Source organism: Saccostrea cucullata, unplaced genomic scaffold (assembly GCF_032062105.1).
Source record: "Saccostrea cucullata isolate Sc308-1 unplaced genomic scaffold, CSIRO_AGI_Scuc_v1 ctg18693, whole genome shotgun sequence".
Lineage (NCBI taxonomy): Eukaryota > Metazoa > Mollusca > Bivalvia > Ostreida > Ostreidae > Saccostrea > Saccostrea cuccullata.
The window spans coordinates 1-8,260 of record NW_026937947.1 but is presented as its reverse complement, the minus strand read 5'-3'; the positions used below and the strand labels follow the sequence as shown (position 1 = coordinate 8,260).

Here is an 8,260-nt window from a genome sequence, read left to right as displayed (position 1 = left end):
TCACATAGACCTACTCTTAACATAATTATGACATGTAACAGCTACCAAAATCAACAGTTTTGGCCTTATTGTAATAATGTTATGATATGAGCTAACATGGAAAATGAAGCAGCCAGGTAATTGGACATGAACAACATGATTTAGTACAGTTTGTCTTAAACCTTTGTGATACAAAATGGAGTGACCTAGCTTTATGCAACACAGAATTTTCTTTAAGTAATAACATGCAATAAATGTTCGTTCCAGAACACAATTTTTGAGTGGAATAAAATATACTTTCTTACTTAAAGTAAACAGAACAATAAAATTCATAATACTTGCTATTTCACAAGTTTAAATTGTTTTTGGAGAACTGGGGTATTGCTTACAATAACAAAGATATATCTTGACAAATTTGAAAACCAATATTTCTGGAATTATGAAATGTAGTATTTTATCATATGACAGATTTAACCCAAAGAATGTAAAAAAAAAAAAAAGTTGACATGAATACCAATGATCAGAAATACATGTAATCTTGTATATAAAAAATAATTAAAGTTTGAGATGTGAAAGAGGTAAAACACAAGTATCAACTGCAAATAAGGATAAATGATATGACAAAAAGACAACTTAATTATTTCAGAAGATATAATTTTTAATTATTAATTAGAAAATAATGTGATAAATCATGTAAATCCTATGAATCAAGATTTGGGTTGTACCCAAAGGTCAAAAGTTACAAATGCATTTTGATCTCAATGTCAGAGTTGCCGTTTGTTTCTCTCTTATCTAATGTGAGGGTTCCCTTAAACACTCAAACCGCTGGTAAAAAGTGTAAATCTATTTTCATGTGTTTCCTTAAATTATACGGAATTACAAATAAAGAATCCAAAAAAAACTGTTAATATTCCTTCAGATAAAAATACTATGCATTTGTTCATTCATCGATCCTTTTCAGATTAAAAAACTCCATAAAACCTATTGATGCAAGCGTCAAAAATCGGCTGCAAACCAATTTATCGGCCCTTTCAAGAAGAAATTAGAAAAGGAGTGAAAACGAGATAACAAATCAAGCACAAAAAATTCCATTAAAACTGAAATGCTTGATCTATTATTAAAATATCTGAAATTTATATGTGCAACATAAAAAAATTTGCATGCGGCATTAAAGGATTTTCTTCAATACATAATACAAGTACATCTGCGTCTCCAGACTTAGTTTGATACAGACGAATTGTGGTGGAAGTTTTTACAATTAAATATAAAACTAAAGTTAAACTTATATCTTTAACTAGAAATAGTTTTTACTTTAATAAAAGAAGCAATTGATAAGTGGGGTTTCTCGATCACTCTCCGCGGATGTTAACCCCCCAACTCCCTCTAGATCCGCCACTTCATTTCTTCTCGTTCTTGTTTTGGTGTGAGAATCAGTGGGAAAAGGCTCGGCATATTGTAAAACACGTTTTATCATCGTCTGTTGGAACAAAATCTCCTAATATTCTGTCTGATAAAAATAAACAGTATAAATCACATTCTTTGTTACATATTCCGTAGGAAATGTATTTACATACACGTCATTTTAAAAATATTAGACAAATCCTGTTTATTTAGAAAAAGTAGAACTGTTTGTTTATACTTGTATGTGACGCGATCTTTGTTTTAGACTATGCCTAACCTTGCGGTCGGTGTTACTAAGAGTCGATTCTCAAGGTAATGAAAACAATTCCACCGATAGATGGTGCTTGAGAAATCTTTCCTGTTTACATTCCATGGACAAGACAATCCCTATAACCGGAGGCTGTAGGACAGCCTCCGTCTAAAAATGAATACTTCTCCCAAATAAGCTATTTGAGTTTTGAAAAGAATGAGGAATATTTGGAAGAAATAAATGTAAACTTTAAAATTCTGCAAAATAACATGCGAATGGTTATTTAAAACCAAAAAAATCTCCGTAAGTAGCATAACCCCGTAAGGTAAGTTGTACACGGTGAATATGCTAAAAATAACATGTGGTCAGTGTGTTTCCATTATATTAGGAGATTGAGGACAGTGATAACTCAAGATCAGTGACCGCTACACAATGGATGTGCTGGGTGTTGTGGACATCAACGCCTGGATTTTACTTATTGTTTTTGCATTGATTGCTGTTTACATGTAAGTACAGTATAAGTTAATGCAATATTTTGCTAATATCAGATTAACCTGCACATTGAACCATCAGGCAACTGTTGCATAGTGCATAAAACAATGACCTGTGAATGAATCCACCTGTAAGATAATCTCTTATTCTTATTTTCCGTCATGATTGCATCTACAAGTATTTTGATTATTCATCTTATTTAATGCAGATGATTACCTGTCTGTATTTATCTGCACATATTGCGCTGTAGGCGGATCCAACTATGTCGTCTATCAGTTGATATGTAACGGCAAGGAAAAAGAAAATACGTACCTGACTGATGATTTGGGCACTGGGTGAAAAAAATGGTTTCCCGTCATGGGAAACTTTATGGAAACCACATGGAAACCTCAAGTTTACATCATGTTTCCCAGTGGTTTCCGTAGCGGATGCTAGGTTATTCCGCCAAGTTTCCGTTACACGGAAACCCCCTACGCTCCGATTCCATAAGGTATCCCGAACCACGGAAACCTCTGTAAACCTGAAGTTTCCCGAATATCCATGTAGTTTCCCGTAATGGGAAACCTCAAGATTCCACTGGTTTCCAGAATCAGGAAACTTGATGGAATCGGAGCGTAGGGGGTTTCCGTGGAATGGAAACTTGGTGGAATCTTTAGGTTTCCTTTCACGGGAAACTACATGGAAGCTCGGGAAACCTCACGATTCCTAAAGTTTCCGTGACTCAGGAAACCACATGGAATCGGAGCGTAGTGGTTTCCGTGGAATGGAAACTTGATGGAATCATAAGGTTTCCTATTACGGGAAACTACATGGAAGCTCGGGAAACCTCACGATTCCTAAAGTTTCCTTGACTCAGGAAACCACATGGAATCGGAGCGCAGTGGTTTCCGTGGAATGGAAACTTGATGGAATCTTAAGGTTTCCTATTACGTGAAACTACATGGAAGCTCGTGAAATCTTACGATTCCTAAAGTTTCCTGACTCAGGAAACGACATGGAACTTGTGTAGCAGTTTCTGTGTGGCGGAAACTTGGTGGAATTATCTGGAGTCCCATTTCTGGTTGAAATTACTGGGAAACTTCAAGATTTCCTAACTTTTCTGAAGGAAGTGATGTGAAATTATGTATATTCTTTTCAGTAAATCTATATAAAAAATTATTACATGTAAGAGAAAAAAGCATTACCATTTTATATGTTTAATAATTCATTTGATGTACAAAAACTGTAACAGTATTTTTCAATGATATCAAAATTCATATATCTTAGATAAACAATGGAACAGTCTTTCACGTTTAAGTCCATTCATAAGTGTCATTAAGTACTTCTTTCAACATCAGTTCCTTGGTATTTTCATCACATCACCTATGATCTGCAATATTCATAAAAAATTATCATATGATGTGTCAGAATTATTATGCTTGAATATAACTTAGAAATCTGAAAGATCAGTCAATGTTCTTTAATATACCAATATCAATAATTACTTTCCATGACCATGATACAAATGATTTCAGCATTTAATGTGTCTCTTTAAAATTTAATGCTTTATGATAAGGAAAAAAATATTACATAATATAAATAATGTTTTCAGCCTTATTATGTCATTGAGAATATATTACAATTTCATAGAACCCTGCTTTAAGTTGAATTAGTTTGAGAGAAAACATACTCTTTATAATAACAAAAATATTTTGGAGAAACTTTTTTTAAATTTTGATATTTGACCTAAAACATTGGTTGAAGATCATTGCAGACCCTCCACCCCATTGCATAAAAGCTAGATTACACCACGGGAGAAATACACTCTGGACTAAGACTTTGAATAAAGACATACAGTACATTTTGACACTGACCTTTGACCTAGAAAAGTAGTCCAAGGTTACTCTTCATCCTCTATCCACAGGCTCTCTGTAGTTTAAGTTTGAGAGAGAAATATGCTCAGAACAAGTGATATCAGATGGCGTGATGGGTAGACACACTGTCTAAGGGCATCCACAGAACAGGACTCTAAAAACAATGCAATATATATGTATTACAGTATAGATACACATGTACTTGTATGTTAATGATTTATCATATGCTGCATTGGACACATGTGCTTTTATCATGGTGTAAATATACATGTATCTTATGAGTAATTTTATGCCAGTATTGCATGTACACTTGGTTTATAAACAAGTAATTTAATTTTTTTTTACAAAAATTGACCAACATTATTTACATCCACTCATCATGTTCATGAATTGGCGGATCAAAATTCAGTCAGTTTTAGATCTATATGATATACCAAAGACAACTTTCACATTTACAAAAGTTATTCCCCTTTGCAGGGTCAATCTGAGGTCAACCGGCTTAAGACACTCCTCTATAACCGTACCAACTTTGAGGGTCAATATCTTAGAAATGAAATCTGTATGAACATGTTCATTATGATTTTCATGTTGCCCCATACTCTGGCCATACAGATACAGATCGTAGTTGATTGTCCAATATCGTTTGAAGATTGAAAATATTAACAAGTAACTTACAAAGGACAAATTGAGAAAAATGAGGGATACACCGACAATTGGAGACAACTCTTAGCAATGTGAAATTTGTCTATTGGTGATGACAATTCCTGTTTTAATGTCACTGAAAAATTTTCCTGTTTTAATGTCACTGAAAAATTAAGAGACATTAAAAATTTAAGCCCTATTGTCATGCATGCATGCTGTTTTTTTTTAAGTATTTTCAAACATACAACTTTTTACTATCATAAAATTTACCAAAATTTAATACTTCAAATAATTTCATTGAATACATGTATCTAAAAAATTGAGGAAACTCTAAAAACTTAGTGTCAGACTTACAGAAATTAATCTTTGGAGAAAAAAAATCTATCATATAAAGATGTGCATAATGAGCCTTTTTTATTCATTTAGAACATATCGTATGTGCATCATTTCCCCAAGAAATTTTCAAAGACAATGGACTATTTGTGAGCAGAAATCATTGCTGTTTACTTAATGCATTTGGAAAATTTATGAAAATAATCAATTAATTTCTTTATTTTTGATTTTAGATAATGCTAAAATTAATTTAATCTATTACAAATAATCCAACTGACTGTAAAATAAAATTTTTCTTAATCTCAATCTAAGGGCAGATCACTCTCACTGCATAAAACTACCCAATATTAAAGTAGAATTCTTTAGTGTGCAGTTTTTAGAGCTTCCTTAAAGTCATCAAAATACTGACCAGCAAGAAATCAGTTTATAACATTTCCTCTTTTTCATTCAATTTTTTTGAGAGATCTCAAAGTTTTTTCCTCTTCAATTCAGGTTTGAGATGACAAAGTTTTACTGTAGTGTATGTATTAGAGAACTGATTGTATGTCAATCACGACAATACACACATATAAAACTTCTTGTAGCTCAAAGCTGATAAACCACAGCTCAGTATTTAAAATTTAGAATAATTTTTTTTTTTCAGGGAATTGTCATACATAGTCATACCAATCATGATTTAATTACCACTTACCAAATGACCACATCCTGAATCATCATACATTTTATATGATTTTATCTCACTGGTTTTCTTTTTAAAGTCATGCAGTTTTCTTCTCTCTGAAATGATAAATTATGTTCAGGTACTATTTCATTCTAATTTAAACTAATTATGTAATAGCATTAGCAACAACCGGGATGGGAGAAAAAATAAGAACAAGATGCGCTTGTAAAACACTATGTGCCTGGCGGAACAAAGTTCGAAAAAGCAATTTTTTAAGCATATAGGTCACAGTCAAGATCACATAATCATTGTCCTTGTTGTCATGTGAAAGCACTTCATAACTGGAGTATGCATACTAAATATGATTTCACTATCTCATATAGTTCTAAAGTTATTGTGAAGGTTTAAGTTGACAACAGACAGACACAGATAAACAGTTATGGCAAAAGTTTGAAAAAGCTATTTGAACATATAGTTACAGTCAAAGTCACAAGGTCATTGACCTTGTTGCATTTCAAAGAACTTAATTATTGTAGTATGCATACCAAATATGAAGTCTCTATCTCTCACCGTTCAAAAGTCATGGCAATGGTTCAAGTTGAAAACAGACAGAAATAGCTCACCAGCAGAATACGATATTGTGCTCGACTCATTGTTTGCCTGCACCAGTTATGTAGAATGTGGCGTATGTTATAAACTTATAATTATATACAGATATAAGAACTTTGAAGCATGTTATTTTTTGCAATTTTGACTTTATGACAGCTAAGTCTGTTCAGTTAAACAATACCATGAGCATGTATGTAAGTAGTTTAATTGTGCTTGATTATATACTTATTTTCTTCTCAACTTAAAGCTGAACACAACTCATAAAGTAGGGCATACGCCATTTTCGATAGCATTATCTATGATACATCAATACTAGGGTATACTTGTTGCATTCGTTACATCTGACTGCTTTATTGTCACGAGTATCGGCATGGAATAGCGACCCGTGTTCGTGCTGGTTATCTTGAATTACCTTTTTTTTTTACATTTTATTGCAGATACGTTTATATGTGTTTTTTGTATATTGCACTGACTTATAAAACTATAATTGTAAACTTATTTGGTATCTTATTTTCCTACATTAGATGAAATATTACGTTATTATTCTCGCTACGGATTTCTGTATAGCATACGTCCGTCTTCACCGGTGTAGACTGATTACACTGAACAGTGACCAACTGCTGCCCTATTTATAGCAGTCTGCAGAGAAACTAGATTCGGGAACAACAATGGTGGACAGATTCCTTTTAAGAATCGTATTCAGCTTTAAAGTGTTCTGTATTTTATTACCAAGTTTGTTATAAGCATTTAAAAACATACTAGATCTATCAATATTAATTCACTACGAAGGCTTAATTTTCTTTTTTTACATCTTCATCTCAGCAGGTTAGACATTACAAAAAAATCTTTTGAGCAGTAAACTATTTCAATAAACAAACCTATTCTCTTCAGAGAAGTGGACAGGCCTTCACCTACATTCACTTTTTTATGTATATTTTCCCTCCATATCATCATCATGCATATGATTAAGGGTTATGCTACAGTATTGGCTACAATCTATTCCAACTGTTCTGATGATGATATCCTTCATGATAATCGGATAAGCTAAGATTGAAGACACTTTTTGTAAAAATATTGATGCTTTTATCAAGGTTTTGAACTAAAAGTATTTCATTCATACCTTGCCATAAGTCATAAGTTCCAAAAATCAAAAGAGTTGGCTATCCGAAAAGTCAGAAAACACATGTATTCAAACCGGATGTACTACAGTCTAAATTTATCTACAAAACCATGCTCGGTATAACTATTATCATCCGGATAATTTGAGCGGGGTTAAAAATATTTTTTTAAATCCGAAAAGTATTCATTTATATTTAGTGAGAGAACATACATATCGAGCATACATTTTAATAAACATGACGAAAGGTGAAACGTTGCCATTTTACATCACACATGCACGGTGCCCTGGGGCCTCCATAATCTATTTAAGTTATGTTGTATCTCTCTCTCTCTCTCTCTCTCTCTCTCTTGCAATATAAGCACTTAACAATTTAAAACTTATACATCCAACTTTTTAAAATGGCGTCAGAACAAAAGTTGCCTACGATCAGACGATAGTGAAGATTTGTTGTTGCCGAATATTACAATTATTTGCCGTAAAAAGTTAAAATAAATATACGTACATTAATCCTAGGTCGTTGGTCATTGCATTTATCACAGTTTTAAAGAAACTGGGTGGTGAAAACATCATTAACTTTTCACATTTACGAGCTGCTTACACCTTCTTCTTCGTCCTTCTCGATCCTCCAAAAATGGCGCCTCGGGAAATTGACCAATGAAATAAAGGTAGCTAAACACAGTTTCGTATAAAATCCAGGGGGTTTTTCCCAGAGAGAAGCATGCTGGGTAGGGATTTTCCTGCTATTTATAGGAGTCTAGATGAAAACTGCATCTTTTTTGTTTTTATTCGCATGAAGTAGAATCTTATCTTAATATTTAAAGAAAAAAATGTGCATTAATTTTAAGAAAAAAAAAATTGTGAGACTTTTTAATAGGGGGAGATAACTCCCAAAACATCCAGTTTTCACATGTGCAGAATTG

General features: G+C 32.8%; 1 long non-coding RNA gene across 2 annotated transcripts; it reads right to left on the bottom strand.

Annotated features, from left to right (window-relative positions):
• Positions 1 to 3,215: 3,215 nt before the first annotated feature.
• On the bottom strand, positions 3,216 to 7,677 carry LOC134249107 (uncharacterized). Of its 2 annotated transcripts, XR_009988217.1 has the most exons (4): positions 7,341 to 7,677; positions 5,642 to 5,727; positions 3,976 to 4,129; positions 3,216 to 3,491 (listed from the first exon to the last, which is right to left on the bottom strand). It is a non-coding gene; the product is annotated as an uncharacterized LOC134249107 (long non-coding RNA). The 2 variants fall into 2 exon arrangements; XR_009988216.1 differs by lacking the exon at positions 7,341 to 7,677 and having other exon boundaries at positions 5,642 to 5,999.
• Positions 7,678 to 8,260: the final 583 nt, after the last annotated feature.